Below are 18,541 nucleotides of genomic sequence, written 5' to 3' on the forward strand. Positions count from 1 at the left end.
TATCAGTTTCTTCAATTCTTCAGGAAAATAGCACTTTATTTTACGTGCAGTGCCTCTTTTCGCAATATTTCAGAGTGATGGTGATTTCCCCTTAAAAGGCACTGGAATATGTTGCTAATTTTGTGGAGTATACCTTCGGGAGATTAACAGTGTCATATAATTTTACTAACGAAACTATAAGGCACACCAAAGGCATTTCCAGCTCTTCCTACGGCACAATGTAGCTATGCATTAATAACATTAGGAAATGCCAGAACAATGGTACTGACATACTAAACTTTACCTGGACTCTCGATACCCAACCAGGCTTTGTGTTTTAAAGCAACAAATGCATATGGTACTCAGAGGCTTGAAGTTACATGCCCAGGTACCCAGGAGCTAGTCATATCATCAAAGATGCTTTTTAGCACAAATTCTACTTAATCTGCTTTTGGGATTTAGGGGGGTGGTTCCTTCCTTCCTTCCTTCCTTCCTTCCTTCCTTCCTTCCTTCCTTCCTTCCTTCCTTCCTTCCTTCCTTCCTTCCTTCCTTCCTTCCTTCCTTCCTTCCTTCCTTCCTTCCTTCCTTCCTTCCTTCCTTCCTTCCTTCCTTCCTTCCTTCCTCCCTCCCTCCCTCCCTCCCTTTCCTTTCTCTCTCTCCCCCCCTTTATCCCCTCCCTTTTATGCTCGCCCTCCTTTTATTTTTTTTTACTACAGTGCTTATTGTTTAAGGACAGAAGCAGACTGTTCTTCCTGGTCCCCAGTGACAGGAAAAGAGACAATGAGCACAAACTGAACTGCAGGAAATTCCACATTAATGTCAGAACCTTTTTTATTATGAATTGGTTGAACACGGGAACAGGTTACCCAGAGAGGCTATGATTTCTCCATCCTTTGAGATTGGAGTCTGACTGGACACAGCCCAGGGCAACCTGCTTTAGCTGTCTCTGCCCTGAGCAGGGGGTTGGAGGTGGGGATCTCCAGAGGTTCCTTCCCACCTCAACTATTCTGTGATTCCTCAGAGAAGAAAAATTTGGTACAGATTATGTAATGTTATGGAAATATTAAATATAACTATGTGAATACAGGACAGAAGATAGACTGTCTAAAAGATATAGCAGAGAGAATTTACACACTTATTATCACAGCTGATGTATATTAGCTCCCAGAGAGAATGTAGAGCTTACTATTACCTCTGAGAGGAAGGCCAGGATGTCAGCTAATACTCAAGTCAGTGCTTAATTAACCAAGGAAAAAATATCAATAGAGGTGCATCTGAATGTCACAGATAATATGGAAATACTGTTTCTAATTTAATGCAGTAAAGTCTCTAGACATGCCTACCCCATATAAATGAGATCTAGGCCATTATTAAATAGAAAGGATGATAAAGCAGGGAAAGAAAGGCTAATCTGAAACAGCTTGCTGTAACTTTATCAGAGATATACTGATAGGGAACATCTGTGTTTCTTAACAACTGTACTTTCAGTTTCGTAAATAATTGTTTTAAATGAGTTAATTTGTCATTCAGACTTCTGATTAGAAGTCAGTGCTTCACTATGGTTCAAACAAATAAATAAATCTACCACTGTTTCTTAACCTGAAGGCATTGGATTGATAATATAGTGTAAATTGCAGAGTAGGAGCATCTTTTTTCAGAGCTGCAGCAAGCCTTGCCTGCTGAACCCAAGCTAGAAAGGGTGCCCAGACCCTGCCTGGTATCTGCAGTATCTGAAGCAAAACAGTCCCTGGCCTTTTCACTGCCAGTCCTGCGCTGCTTAATTCCTGAGAGTGGTGTTGGCATATGGAGTTGTTCATACGCATTTACTTTATGTTACTGGAACATCTGGAAGTAATGTACCTGGAAGCAGAGCAAGGTGTTTTCTCTGCTATTTTATTGGGGAACCCAGTGTGGCAGATAGCTGACATTGTCATTGGCAAGAGTACCTGCTAACTGTTGAATCATTCATATTGAGCTAAATGTTTGTGTGTGCAATGCAGATTGTTGTTGCCTTGAACTGAAATAACTCCAGTAAATCGTGTACTGCTGTTTCTTAGCGGGTCTGTAACAGTAGGTTATTTCAAAGTCAGATATGCTTCAGTGGCATGGATTTACACTGAATTTCTGGGATGTTACACTGCAGTCTGAAAGGAAATGGTTCTAAAGTAATATATAAGATGTTGTTTTCCTTTTCTCCTGCTGCCTAAATAATCTATCGCACTTTGGTTGTGTCCTTATTTTCCTGCACTTGAGCTCTAAGATTTGCATACTAGTCACAATGCTTTCTGCACAGTATATCAAATGGGTTGTGTAGTGCGTAGCAACATCATCTGTTTCAGTTCTTGTCATAAGCCTCCTGCATTCACCCAGCTTCATCCTTCACTGTGACTTAGGGGTACTTTTATGACAACAAACCAGTAAATGTTCTTTGATTTGATAAATCTCTCTGTAAGCATGTGTTCTATTCATGAACAGTAGTGGGTAGTCCTAGACACTATACATCTTTTCCTTATCAAACAAAGATAGTGTGGACAGTGATGATGGATATCCTCAACCTCTTGCACAGTAGTCCAGAGTCTTCAAATGTTAATACCAACTGGGGGCCAAACAGTTTCCATAGTTCAGGTGCTTTTCTAGTATCAGTGGGAACATCCAATCCCACCATACAAGGCCTCATTATCTAACACTGTGTAAATTAACAGTTCTGCTTAAAAGTAAATCCACCGGTGTTATTAATTACGATGATCTAGGGATTCCTGTATACCAGGAATTCCCTGAAGTACTGTTTTGCTGAAGCATATGTCAGAAGAGGATCGCACAGGTATACTCTTTTCCCAGGTGCCTGCTGCTGACCACTGCTGGGAGGAGGATACTATTGCTATGCACATTCTTGTCTGGGCCAGTGCAGAAGTGATGTCCTCAAATCAGCTGCTTGCTGAGGGCAACTTCCTGTTTCAAGTGATCTAAATTAATTTGAGCCAGCGGTTTAATTTTAAATGCTCCTTGTTTCATGACTGTAACACATAGTTCTCTGGTTGTGTTAATTGTGGCTATATTCAGTTAGGTCAAAACAGTAAAAATAGTAGCAAAAGGAAATACCCGTGGAGAGTGGAGAAAGTGTGGGAAAAATCAGTATTTGTCAACGTGAAAGCACCAATAGTAAAGAAAAAAAGTGGTTTTTCAGACCCATTAATAAGAAATACAATAAGACAGAGAAGCTTTTGCTCTCTTTTGTGAAAAAAGAGGAAATATAAAGATGGCTGAATTAATTCAGTTAGGAGAATAAGTAAGAATCATTGAGTACCTCAGTACTTCACAGCATGTAATTGATTTTTAACTAATTCTACACCCAGAGAAACTAATCCTTGTGTGAAAAAATCATTGGGTCTAAATAAGTTCTTACTTGAACAAGCAGGTCAACATCTGTGCAAACAAATATTGTCCCAGGGAAGCACATACTGTAATACCACTCAACAGGTACATTAGTCTTCACAGAGTTTTAAGGAGTCTGATTGTGCACTGCCTCCACTGAAATAGTTACAATTTTGTAGTGAGCTCAGTCAGGACAAAATTACACATCCTAGGAGAAGCATGAGCAGCAGTTTAAGGATGCCCAGACCTGGACATTTTTTTTTGTGCTGCAGTACTTCAAAGCCCCTTTTCTCTGACTGCCCTTGTCTGAAGATGTAACAAAGCTCCTCTTGGCCAAGATGGGCGCTCTGTGCTGTTTGGTCACTGGTCCTGTTTGCCCTCACTCTCTAGGCAGAGCACTGTGAGCAGAGTTTCTTGCTTCCATATAGTTCTCTGAACACCCACCCACTCCTCTGATCTTAAGCAACAACACCAACCTACCTAATAAGGTGCCTTGCTGTGCGTTCCCTTTTTGTGCTTCATGCCAGCTACTGTCTGGGAATATCACACCACTGCACAATAATGTTTCCATTAATATAAGTGCAATTTCCTGGTGCTGCATATCCCTTTATCTTGTGCTCATATGCACAACAGCCTGTATCTGTGCTGTGCAGAAGAATGCATCCAGAATTCATTTTCTTTCTCATGTAATATGAAAGGTATTTCTGAAAGAGTAACTAGTGAAGTGGTGAGAATCCTTCAGGCTTTGAAGGCTAAGCTTTGCTGATGTGATTAGTTTAAATGACTCATTTGCCATATAGGGAAGTGGTATTGATGCATTTGGGTGTCTTCACCCCCCTCTTCTGTTTTGCAATTTGATATCTCCCAACAAGTGCTATTTGGATCAAGCTCAAAGCTGCTGTTGTGTTTCCCAACAGGAGCCCTCCAATATATGTGCAAAGAGGAAATTATCTGGCATTTCTGAGCTGTACTTTTGGTTGCCCATGTGCTACTTTACAATGAATGTGTTTGAGAAGACCGTGGTGGGTGTATAATACAGGCTTAGTTGGAATCTTTCCTCTCCATAAGCCTAGGGCACTTCTGAAGATACATGTTTCTGACTCATAGTTAGACAATTGCAAATGCTTACAAGAGCAGATCCAAGTTCTCTATGCACCCAGCTGGACCTTTTCTGTAACAGTTATTCAACTCCTCAAACAGTCTCCCACAATGAGGATTTATCTTCATGTTTGTTGCCTCAGTCATCTCCTCCTCATTAAAATAAGCTCTCAGCCAACATAACCAAGACATATCTTCCATTTATGTGGTCCAGACTTCCCTGTGGCTGGATATTAAGATGGACTGCATGATAAGAAAACTCGCTTACGCTGAAGACTGACTTGATTTACCAACACACAAAACAATCAATCCTAGAACTCATCATAAAAAAACATTTCAGTTTCTCAAAGCCTCTTGTTACTCAACTACTCCTGTTTCTGCGTTCAGCCCAGGAACAGAGAGAACGGTAGGATCCAGAGATAGATATAAGCTGTAGAGACATAGAGGGATCAGTGTATTGCTGTCATCATTTAAAGTCTGGCTGGAGCGTTATCTTTACATGTTTGAATTTTCCTGTGGATAGTCATCTGCATGCTGACAGCCCAACATCCATATGGATTGAGTCCAAAAAGGCTTGCCAGAGCATCACAGTTGAAACCTCCTATAGTCATATAGTCACTGTGTGCAGTGAGCATGGTCTGCTCTAGCTGAGCAGGGTTTAATTGCAATCATGGGATACTTTAAGTGAGGCTAGGCACCCATCCTCCCTCTTCTTACAGCCCAACAACTGCAAAAGCAAGCTGTCTGACTGACAGTCTGAGATATCAGCTGAGTCTATGGTTTTTGCCAAAAAAGAGAACAGACTTTACGTACATATGCTTAGAAAACCTATGACAAAGGACCACTAAAATGACAGTTAAGTTCACAAAAGATGAGCTTTCCTATGTTTCCTATGGTGCATTAATTCAGCTATTTTACACACTTGAATTTGGCTAATCTGTAATTACAGGATTCCACACTATATTATTTTGCTTGGGACCTTTGCTTCATTTAAAAGCTAGCATAATGGAGTTTGCTCTGGAGATAAATCAATAGTCTGTAGTGAATGAGCACCAAAGCCTCTCCTGTTCAGAAAGTGAAGAGCACATAGCCAGTGATGCAAGGATCTGCAGAAGGAAAAATGATAGCGCTGTGATGGCTTTCTCTTGTGGCAAGTAAATAGCAGAGGAATTAATTTTATCTCCACATGTGCCAGAGAACTCTTGATTCTAAGCATCCTGCTTGCACGAAACAAAACTTTTAAAGAGAGTTTGTCTTTTTTTGTGGTACACAGCTAAGATCTCAGGGTTGTAAACGGGGTAATTGTTAAGCAAGCAGTTCCAGCTGAAGCCACTGGGATCTTAATCTTGAATATATGAAGTACTGTATAGTAGTCTGAAAACACAGGTTTTAAACAGCTTGTGTTAGGTACCCGAGTTTAGCTGGTACTTCTTACTCAGTTCATGTTCCATAAAAATGGCAAAACTGTAACCTTAACATCCCAGAAAGTTTATAAAAATAAATGCATTGATGTCTGAAGCATTCATACTATTCTGATAAGCACTACAGAAAAGTCTATGAAGAAATGAATAATTCTGTTTTTAAAGCAGAATCTGAATAGTGTGTAATAAATAATGCCTGGTGAGAGTGAATAATGAAGGGAAAATAAACTATTGAAAGCTACACATTAGTTGAACATTGTTCATTCTGCGTACTGAATGAGGTAAGGGTCTTATGGAAAAGAGAATATGTGACAGTGTCATTTACAGTGCTATCGTGGTGCCTGTGCACGAAGCACTTGAACTACTGTTTCACAGGCAACCACACCATTTTATGTGCTTGATTAGCAGCCTTTATAATGTAAGCATAGCATAGTTTTTGTGTGCAATAAATAAGTTACATGGTTTTTAACTCATTTGAAGTCCCTATTTCAAGATCTGAAGGTTCTGAAGCCTTTTCAGTTAAATGGTACTATGGTTACTCTATTCCTTCATGTGGGGGAACAATATATTCTCCCTGCTTTAGTTGTCTGAAATACGTGAACTGTTTTGTCTGAAACTAAGAAAGAAAATAAAGAGTCAGCCTGGTGCTGGTACCTCACAATGAATTTTATTAATACTGTAAATGAAAACATAATTTGATCATGGAAAGTATTGGGCAGGGGCTAAGACGTTCATTGGTAACTTCAGGGTTTCCTGTTGTACCACTGTTATTTAGGAACGTGGTGATTCCTGCACCTCGCAACAGTAGTGACTGGAGATGCCGGACTAGTTTTTTCCTTGGTGGAGTAATCAGTCTTATTTATATTTATGTCCTATGCTGCTGTTACTTACAGAAAAAAAAAAAACCAAAACATGTAATTATCCATCTTCAAGGATAGAGGAGCAGTTTGGTTAGCCTCCAGGTGGCAAGGATGAATTGCCCATTTTCATAACTGGTTTTTGTAAACAAATACTGGTTAACACCAATAGGATTTCAAGGGTACTCTATGTGGAAGAGAGTAATCAGTATATAGAGTTCTGAGCTAGGTGGAAGTGAATTGTGAGGTGTTCAGGTTGCTCACAAGGTTGTTGTGAGGATGGATTTATATCGAGTTCACTGCTGCCTAGATAAATATTAGTGCTGGTGACACAGAGGAAGGTGTCAGAAGATACTGGTCAGTCTGACTTCCCATATAGCAGAAGACAGAGAATTTGGGATTTGCCGAAAGCCATGAACAGCCTCAGGGGTATTAAGTAATAAGCTCCTCTGCCCACAGCAATAACTAAAGACAGGCTACCATTCAACTTAAATTTTACTTTTCAGCCTTTTTAGGGGTACTTTTCAGGGGTTTGCCCACCAACAAATTCCTGTTCTGCTGTGCAGAACTCAGACATTGGCTTATTTCAAGATAAATTCTCTTAAATACTGATGTCTTTTACATCTGAATCCTTGTAAACTTGGTTAAAAAAAACCACAACACCAAACCACCATGTTTTACTATGTTCGTTGTTTACTCTTGCATTTAATCACAGGAACACTGTCTTGCCCTTTGAGTTTCCTTTGAAGATGGATGAATTCCCAGAGATGTCTAAAGGAAATGAGAGGGGTTAACTTAACATGAGAATAACGACAATTTTAAAATTTTATAAGGGTGCCAACCATGCTGATTTAATTTTTGATAAGGCATGATACTATATTTCTGCATTTTTAATAAAAAGACTAACAAAAGAGTCATTTAAGCTACCTAGAAAGACAAACTTTTACAACAGGACTGTAACCAACTTAATTGTTAATGGTAAGGATACCAGGACAGTCTGTCTTAAAAGATACACTTACTAGTGTTGCTGCATAAAAGTCAAAAGATTACTTTTGACTTGCAGACACATTATACAATGCTTTCAGATTCTTAAAATTGATTTGGAAATCATTTTGACACTGTGAAAAACTAACATAATAAAATCCATGGAAATACCACCCCACACTGCAGATAAAACCAGAAAGACCTTAACCCTACTGGATATGTTTGTTAAGGGAAGATTTTGATTTTATATTACCAGAATTTTTTATTTGTTTCAGAAAGATAAATAACCTCAGGTTACTAAACTCTTAAGAATATAATGTATAAGAAAAGATTACTGCTACCATTGGTACAAATTTCAAGTGTATGATACGTGTTATGATCAATAGATCATAACACAAAGATATAAGGCAAAGTAATACCGATGTATTTTTTATTTCACAGCCTAGCTTTACAGATTGTCCTTGCTTAAGAAGAGTGATGTTTATCCATGAAACATTTACACTATGAGCACCACTGCAAGAAATATGACTGGACACGTTTTCTCAAGGTTGGATTTGTGCACTTTGGCTATTTTTGGGGGGCATTGAGTTATGAATTGAGACCTATCATCATCCATCCATCAGCTATGCTAGATGGGTTTAATGGTAAGAAGAAGGGCTCAGTTGATGGGGAACAGGGCTTTTGATAGGGTTTCTATGCATGCAGGGCCCTACTACCTGGTATACTCCCCAGCTGCAAGGCAGTGCCATGGCCTATGTATCAACTATGCCCTCTCCACAGTGGAGAGAAGTCTGACCATCTGCACCCTGCATATGTGACCACAAACAGGGAGAGAAAGGTCACAGTGCAGAGTTGCATGTGGATTTGATCGGATTTGAGCCTCACTGTGGGAAGTGTGCAACAGGAGGTAACGACATTGCTTCCAGCACTGTGAGTAAGATGTACAAGGCTGTTGGTTGCCTTTTGTGGGCCTGTTCAGCCCTGTCTCATTTTTCTTACCTCTCTAAAATGGGTCCTGCATAAATTTTCCTGGCCTGGCAAATTTTTGAGAGGCCAATAATGCTGTCAGACCCTAGATGAACATGAATAATAGCCTGTTTGCACAGCTGATAACTGAGCTGTAAAAACGAATCTGCTCCCAGATGAAACTTGACATGCAAAATTTAAGCTTGGAGAGCAATTCTTTGTATGTATTCTGGAAAAAAAAAGGTGGCTTGGACTGCTTAATTTTTATTCATCGTTAAAATAAAAAACCCTACAGGAGGGTTAGCAGGGAAGGCTTCTGTGTTTTGACATAGAACTTGGAATTAGCTTTAAACATAAAATACAGCAAGTGTTTAATCTCTAATAAAGTTGAATCTGCTCATTTTGGAGAAGAACAATGGCTGAGGGTCGAAGCTTTGGGTTCTGCAGTTGCCAGATGGGATCATTTCCAAAAGGGAATTTGGATGGTAATCAGTGTCCACTGGGATCCATGCCCACTGCTCCGAGTCCGCGTATCACAAAGGAGAGATTAGGGGCAGAATGAGAATGTGCAGGGTTGGCATGAATCAAAGGGACTCCCTGTAAAACCTATTACATCTGCGCTCTAAAAAATGCATGGAGAAACTGACAGTCAGGAAAATGCAGTTTTGATTGTGCTTTGATGGCTGAGAAACTAAAATTGTGTGGGTGGGTGGCTAAGTGTAACTCCATGTCCATGCCAGCTTTATTTGACTGAGAGAGCCAGAGTTAGGCCAGTTTTCATTGTCCTTTCAGGACTTTCAGAGCAGCAGGATAAATAAAGGAATGAAACGGGGAAATGAATTTATAGACTTTGGTTGTCAAATGATTAACAAAAGGCCCAAACCTTATGTTTTGTTCTATTGATTTTGTTTTGGCAAGGCAAAGATAAGATTGTGAACCTGTACAAAGGGAGGTGGCCTTTGCTTCCCTCTGTGTCTTTGTGATGGCTGGGTGATTTGCTGAACTGAAGTTTCACTTTCAGACTGAAAGCAGGTGTTACTCTACACTGAATTATGAGATACAAGCATTATGCCATGTTTTTAGGGCCCACAGAGTTGGCTGGTATTAAATTGAAACAGAGTCCAAATGTTTGGCTGGGAATATCTGAATTTCTCCAGTGTCTGCTTTGTAAGAGAAACAATCCTCTTCCCAGATCAAGTTTCATGCGAACTACAAGCACTTGTCATGATCTTTGGGAACCATGTTAGTCCTTGAGACCTGTGCCCTCTAGCAGGTGAGTGTGCCCATGGTTTGGGTCCTAGCCCTTTAACCAGCTGAAGAACATGAGCTGCTTTAACCTGATCTGGCCATGGGATGTATCATTTGCAGGTGAAAGGGAACCGCTGTGCAGGATTGTGATGTCGGCTGCAGCCCTTCAGTGCTCTCCTCCAGTGCTTTGTGTTGGCCTAGTGTTGCCCTTCTGTCCTCCTAGGGATCATGGGCCCCCTTCCCACATGCCAAGACCTGCCTTTGATAACTAGCAGACAACAAATATTTAGCAATTCTACTGAGTGGCACAGGTTATATTGAAATAGAAAAGTTATTTAAAAAAACAGTAACTCTGGGATTAGTTTGAGCATGTTTAAGATTTCTAACGAGTGAATGAAAGGGAGACAAGGTCTTTCTGAGACAGTAACAGGAGTCTTAAGAGGAAAAATTGAAGTGCTTTGACCAAGTGCTGTGGAAAGTGCTTGTGGAAGTTCACACTGTATGAGTCCGACAAGACCTGTACAGACATACAAATGCATAAATACTGTGCTTTATAAGAGCCATAAGAGAACCCAGGGCTGAAGCACAAGAGGTGCAGCAAATCAGGACCAGCTGAATTAGCAGGAGCTGGTTTAGGTTAGTTTGGGCTACAAGTATCTATACGCTTGTACTCTTTCAGGCAGGATTCATCTTAACGTGTGGAACTAAGAGACAATTTTGTTTTGGAAGAAAGGATTGGGGATGGGGGAATATTTTGAAGGGTGTACTAGTAAGGGTAGGAGGAGAGCTGTTTTGTGCTTCTAGAAACTATGTCTCTAGGACATGTTATTCTGAAGTGCATCTATCACTTGATGCTTTATGTGATATGACAAAACGCCACAGGGATCGATCCATCAGTTGCTGTTGTTGCAACATGGTCTAACAGGCAGTAAATCTGAAAGGACATGTTTTCTGAAACTTTGTTTAAAAGAACTGTAGCTCTGGGAGTGCACATAAACATGTCTATCACTCATACAAGCATGGATTCAACACATGGCATGAGCTCTGTTCTAACATTTGTGAGAAAAGGTTTCTCAACTTCAAAGAAACAAGTTTTTCACAACTCAGTTACATTGATAACTCTTCTCAAACATATGTAAACAAGGCTGCATTTGTGTAACTAATTTATCTGTAATGAAGCTATACATAGATTATATATACACATACCTATGTACCCAGAAGAATTTTGTCATTGACTGAACAAAACACCGTACAAAGTGAGGAGATATTTGAACATCAGGCCTACATTTGCAAGACAATAATTGGATTCTTTTTCTCTCTTGGAAAAAAGACATCCTAATGTTTCTCTTTTCCTCCCCTCCCACCATTCCTCTTTTGGGGGGATTTTAAAAACAAGTTTGATGTTTATCCACTCTGAAAACAAATAATTCCACTCTGACCAAGCTCAGATCTATTCATTCTCTTGTTATTTAGGAATTGAAAGTGATGAGATGGCAATATCTGATGAGATAGCTTTGAAAAAAATTATTAAAGACAAGCTAGTAAATCAAAAGAGAAAGCAAAAAAAAAAAAAAAGCACTCAGAATCCAACCTTGAAAAATTTGCTTTAATGAGCTTTCACTTAAAAAGTAAAACAAATGTTGGGTTCATATTCCTTCATAAAGAAAGACAGCCTTGTCAAGTATCTAAAACAATTTACAAATTAGATGACTTAGACCTTGCCCGCCACTTAGCATGAACGCAGTAGATTCAGCACTAGCTTGAAAGCAAGACGGGTTTTAAAGTGTTCTGCTGTCATACAAAATCCATACAAAAATAATGAGAAACATTCCATGCAGACATCATCCTAAATTCCCATTTGGGTATTATTTTCTCATTGATGTTGTAATTAATGCTAAAATAATTTGTCTGTGAGTCTTCAAGATGCTTAGAGCTTTCCAGAGGGCTGCTAGGAGCTGAGGGAATTTTGCACCTCACAGAACCAGACGTTGTCTCCGCTTCTGCCATCCATGCACGATATACCACTTCTTTGCAGCATTGGGGCCTAAACAAATAAGGTGTGGGAGAAAAATGGAGTAAGCCCTAGCTCACAGAATTTTTAAGAAAGAGAAAAGGAAAAAAAAATAAAATCCAGGCTTGGTGCTGCTACTAGATTTCACTGTTTGTATCTAAGCCCTTTGGGAGCCATAGAGCAAACAGCAGCCTGTGGTACTAATCTGCTGCTTTACAGCATTGGTATATGGTTACTGTAGAGTTACACGAGACACTGTCAACTTCAGTTTTGCTCCAATTCATGATTCCTTTGTTAGTAGTAATAGGATAAATAGTTTGAAGTGAAACATCTTGAAAAAATCCCACTGTACTTGTTACTAACTATGGCCTCAAGTCTGCATTTCTGTTAGCTTTCACGGTGATTAGTCACTGTATGACAGCAAAGAGTAGATCAGTCTATAGCAGTGCTTCTCTAGCATGCAAAAGATCTTGCCAGACACCTAATCCTCACTTTTTTTCTTCTTGGTCCCTTCATTCTTATGCTCATTAAAATTAATGGGAAAGGTCCCTATTGTGACTGTAGGTTTGGTTGCACTCAAAGATCTATTATCTAGGGATACTGCTATGGCAGGGTGTTCAGCCTTGGGATGGGAAAGAAGGGCAGGAGCCTTGTGTTAACTCTTCTCTAGCTGAATAAAAACTTTACCAATGGACTGCAAAGCATCTCTTATTTTCCCCCTACTCCCGTGCAGGAGCAAGAGCATGAAGTGGAAGAAGATGAATTTGAAGCCATAGTTGAAAAGTATTGTGAGTAATGCAGTGCTCTCCAGGAAGCCAGGTTCCCAGGGAGCTGCTCTTCCCAGCTGCTTTTACATGGCCAGAGTACTGCTGAATGGCACTGGGCAATAATTCAGTTGATTTGCTAAGGAAAACCAGGAGGAGGTAGTCAAAGTGGGCTAACTTGTGTTTGCAGTTATATATCTCTATATCTCTATAAAAGTTTAAGAGAGTGGTTGCAAGTAAGAATTGCTCTGAAGAATCTGTGAGCATGAGATACAGACTGTTATCTATGCATGTATATATGCAGTTAGTAAATGTGTGATGCAGTTTGTTCTACATTTAAGGGGAAGCTTCGGTCATTAAGTGTTGTAGTCTCATAGCTGAACAATAAGTACTACTGAGATTCTGTTTGGCCAGCAGTGTGGCGGTGTTATTTCACACTGCTACTTATGCTTGAATACAGGAGAACTGAGTGACAGTTTTAGGGCAAAGAAGAATTATGGCTATGGAAGTGAGAGATTCTGGCTTGTAGGAGAGACAATTCTGGGATGATAAATGGAGGGGGCTTGTAGTTTGATTTAAATCTGATTGTGTGATGTCCTCCTTTCTTTACTAGGCCATGAGCTAACTAAAAATAAGGATATCATTAGAAGACTTCGAGTGTTCTAAGGCGGTTAAATTGACCTTTTAGACAGGAAACAAGGAAAAAGAAAGTCCCAGTGGCTGTCAAAGGTCCCTAGAATGTGGCCCCTAGAAAGGGGAAGATGCATCCAATAGACAGAGTATACAGAGTGTGGATTTAAATGAGAAATATGAAAAGCAAAACAGCAAACAGCTGACTTGGGAGATTGGAGTCCTCTGGAAAGAAGCTGAAGTTAAAAGAGAATAAAATTAAGCTGAGAAACAAAAGAGATTATAAAAGATATTGAACAAAGCATTTTAAAAAATAAAAGTTGCAAAAATAAGAGCATAGAAAGGGGAGATCAAGGTATGGACACCATTTAGTCAGATACAAAAAAAATACGATGTGGAAAAAAAACCCTCAAGAATTATAGCCCTAACATGCTTTCACACATGCAGAAGAGGATGTGTGCAAATGAAGAGTAGTATCACCTGTCATTAAAACTGCCCTTAGGAAGAGGCAGGTGGGGATGGTCACAATCGGCCCCAGTAGGGGGGCTGGAGGGTAAAATGTTAATGAACACTAATGCTATGGTAACGGTCAGTGGTCAAATGCATGAATTAGGGAAAATTCCTTTAGCCACATGAACAAGGGTAGAAGTATTTAAGTAAGTTAGTAGGGGAAAGTTTTTAATTAGCAGATCCTGGAAGTCAGTCAGGGAAAACTATGAAAAGAGGGGAAATAGAAGAAACTGTCCTGTGCAGTTTAAAATGGGCAGATTTTGAAGAAATTCATCAAAAGCAGAAGACTAAAGTGTCTTAACAGATAAAAACAGTAAGTAGAACATTTTGAAACAGTGTTGAACAAAGTATGAACAAAAATAGGCTTGGTAATCCCAAAAATAGGAAAGAAGGTTGTGAAAAGTGTTAGTAATTTTGAGCACAGCAGGTAAAAATCAGGAGCTATCTAAGAGTCTTAGGGACAAGTTCTGATCAGAAGTGAGCATGTATTTATGCTCCACTGGGTTTGTGGCTTGTTTTGAGCCTGACTTTGTCAAAGCAGCAGAAAATGAATTTTAGCTTTAAATGTAATATACAATACTACCTATAGCAGCAAACTCACAGTAGTTTTGGCAAGAGAATTTTATTTTAAAATGTAAATAATATTGCCGGTACTGATGTATCATTTGGTAGTTTAAGGGATGTGACTGCTAGTGCATTAGTTTTAACTAACTTTAATTAAAAGGTTTAATTTAAATACCTGTTTGCAAAACATATTATGTTAGCATATCTAAAAGCCATGTAGGGATTGAAGGAATTAGATTTGTCTAGTTGAAAGACAAGACTGGAAAAGTCAGTCTAAGGGATGGGAGATATTTTTAAAGGTTATTATACAAATAGAGGAGGACAGTTTTTTAAATTCCCATTTGAAAAAAAAAAAGAAATATATTGTAGGAGGGCATTAAGATGTTTGGAGGGAAATGGGGGGGGCAGGATGTTAACACAAATATCTTAAGAAACGTGGTCTCCATGGCTTGAAGAGTTTCAGCAGATGGACTGAAGGCTTCCCAGTGGAAGTATGGAAGTATATGTACACTAGTCCCATTCTTTCTCTTCCCTGACAGTCTGTTTTGTTGTTGTTTGTTTTAAAAAAAAAATATCTAGCAAAGATTTTATTGACAAAAAAATTAGGCATCCACCATTTTGCCATACTTGAGAGAGCTCTCTTTGGTTGGAGCTGTCTCTCTGACAGTGGTCACAGGGTGGGGAAGCTGGGGAGGTCCATGGCTTCTTGACATTCCTGATTGTGAGTGGCAGTAAATAAACTAGGGTAAGTCTGTTACCACTCTAACTTGGCATGATCGTGCCCAGGTTCTCATTGTTAAAATAGATGAAATCTGTTGTCTGTCCCTAAGTCGGCATGGATGGTGGTGGTCACCTCATCTTGCACAGGTGGTCTGTGGCCTCTTCAGCTGCAATGTGGTGAATACTAGAACGTCCTGGGTATTGTACATCAGGTGGAAGTGCTCGTAGCATGCTTGGTCTGAACCTGTGTAGTAGTGTTCTGCAAAAGAAGGAAAAGTGTGTATACAATGGACAAAAGCTGGAAACAGCAGATGAACTTTCACTAAAATAGAATTGTAGAATGGTTAGGGTTGGAAGGGACCTTAAAAATCATCTAGTTCCAACCATTTGGTGCACTGCTTTTTACATGCTTCTGAATGATTTTTCCAATTCAAATACAATCTGTGATTCCAAGGGTGTGCATCTGCATACCTGTGTGAGTAAACAACAAAAGAACCTGCTATACTAATATGAGCCTGCAGAAAATCCAGTGTGCAGGCTATGGATGCATGTGCTAACATGATCAATCAGTTATTCATCATGACACTGAAGAGACTTTTCTGGTGTATGAACTATAGTTATAATGAGATACATATGGATTTAAGTGACCAGTTGTTGAAAGATGTAAGTATGGAAAAACATATCTGTATTAGGAAAAAAATTCCAGCTATAAAAATAATTTTGTTAAATAGATCAAAGAAATGGTATGGATGATGAACATAGCAGAGCTAGCTGATGGGAAGCTCCATCTGGATGAAGCTCTATAGAAACAGCATTCACTGTTTTGAGGTACCTCCTTGCTGTTAGCGGCTGGCTGATTTGTTGGTTCATGTTGTTTTATGTGCAGTGGTGTATGACCAGAAGTAGAAGAAAATTAGGAGACTACACATAGCGCAGGTTATTGAACTGTCCTTCCTTCACAGCACTTTGATGTGGTCTGAGAGCCTCCTGCTCCCTTCTTCTTTGTGCCCTGGGGCTGAGGCTGACCCATTGCTGGTTGGTCTGCCTGAACTTTTAGGATGACTTTGAATGTTTAGTTAGTAGGTAGAGGTAGAACATACCAGTCACTCAGATGGAGAGAAAAGAGTTGACTCAGCAGCCTAAGCCCAATTCCTAATGAAAACTATACATAACAGCCAGTGGAGACAGTCTGCTACAGCAGGAGCCCTGTACTAACTAGCTTGAGAAGTGTTGAATAAAGCTGGGTCACCTTTATGCTACAGATCAATCAAAAATAAGGAACACGTAGTTCAACTCTGTGCTGGTCTTCTAAAAATCATTAGGATGGCACTGTGTTCCTACGTTTACTTACATTACTTATAAGCTGAAATATTTCCATGTGTGGCAAGAGCACATGTTCTGTGCTATACACCTGGAGCCAGTGAAGACACCAGAGCAACCTGCAGCAGAGGTACGTCACACAACACGTAGAGCTTGGAAACTCCTTGCTTCGGGATGTGACCCCTGCTAAAGCTTTTACTTATATTTGGAAAGAAACTGATATTCATGAAAACTTATTCAGGACTACGTGAATGTCCAGTAAGTCCTTGAGCCACTAATGGCTGGAAGATGGGAAACTGTTCTGGGCAAGCATTGCTGTATGCTGGCTCTGGTCTTGCATTCCCTCTCAGGCATCTGCTATCAGCTGCAGTGTGGGTCAGAAGGAGCTAGAAGGGACCCTTGGTCTCATCTACCATGACCAGTCTTGAGGTAGGAGACAGACTGGTTTATGTATGTCAAATCTATAAAAAAACTCAGTTGCCAACTAGGAAATGCAGTGTGTTACATGTATTTTGTATATGATGGTTACTACACGTTGCATATTAGCTGTTGGAGACTTACTGTTTGGCCAAATATGTGTGTGCTGTTGCTTTACAGATTTCCATACAGTCTGGATAAAAGAAGCAGGAGTTCCTGTTCCAGTTTCTGACTCGAGGTGAGCTCCTGAAAGACACATCTTGGGAGGTAAATTAACAGTCTTAATTAACTATTGGAACATAATGGATAAAACTAGATTTAATTTCTCTTACAAACCAAATGGTTTCCCTTGCCAAGTTACTTCCCCTTTAGCACCTCTAGTTTCTTTCTTGCCTCTGCAATTCCTTGGAGACACATATGTCCACCAGATGGTACTAGGCTACAAGTAGCCCCTGCAATGGCTGGTCAGTGAAGGCTGTTGAAATTGCTGTTGGTGAGGTGTCATCAGAGCATTTAACTAAAAAAATCCCCCCAAAACCAAAAAACCAAACCCCCAAAACTTATTAATAATGTTTTCTGTGAGAGGCAGTCAGGCAAAAATACCTGTTTGGTACTTTCTAGTAAAACAAAATCCTGACAGGAATTGTAGCAAATCATTGCTGTGACTGATGCTCTGCACACTCACACCTCTCTCATAATGGATAGCTTCATTATTGTCTTTGGAGCCACTTCCAATTTAAACTAATTTTGGAAAGAGAAGAATGAGGCCAGGAATTATAGTAGCTTTATGAATCTATGTTTTGGCACATTTAAAAAAGATTTAATGTGTTATAAATACCTCATTTGCTTTAAGCAATTATTGTAATCTATCACATTGATCCAGCCAACACAAACATGCGCTACATTTTGCATGCTAAAAAGTTGTTCAAAAAGGCTTGAATAAATTGTTAATACTCTATAAGCTGCTAGTGAAATAGCTCTATGATTAGCTCTTCTCCTCTTCACATGATTCAAACGCATTAGTGATGCTACTGACTAATGACTTGCAACATTTTTGTTAAAGGCACAGGTGCATTTTTAAATGGTGGACAGTTCTGAAGTCAATGGCATTTCAAGCTTTGAAACGGAAAAGTTTTGTTACATTGGTTTATGTAAAATTAGTGCTTTTTTTTTTAATACCATTCCACATATAATCATGTTAATCCCGTTGTGATGCTAGAATCAAGTTACTCCAGAAAAAAAAAAAATTCATAGTAAGATTACTGAAATACTCTTCATCCTGACTGTATGAACAAGGATGCAATGTTAATTACAGACAGCAAACCGTTTTCTCATCAGCACTGTGCAAATAGAGTGATAAACATGGCCCCTGATAGCCTGTAAAACGTTTCCTTTGTAATTACTGATCAAACTGCATAGCTTAAGCAGCAGCAGCAAGGGCAAAGCCTTCCCGGGAAGGGAGGTTACCACCTTTAGCACGATTCACACGTGTTTCACTAATTTGAACACAATTAAGTGGAGATGACCACATCAGGATGGTCATAATGAAATCCCTCAGTGGGAAATCTGAAATAACGAGGAGCGCACGCAATTTGCGACTCGAGGCCATTGAAGAGGGTCTGCGTGTGTAATTGGCTTCGTAAAATTAAGATCACGAACGCTGCCGTCCCTGTAAGCGGG

The sequence above is a fragment of the Falco rusticolus genome, chromosome 11, assembly GCF_015220075.1.
Source record: "Falco rusticolus isolate bFalRus1 chromosome 11, bFalRus1.pri, whole genome shotgun sequence".
NCBI lineage: Eukaryota > Metazoa > Chordata > Aves > Falconiformes > Falconidae > Falco > Falco rusticolus.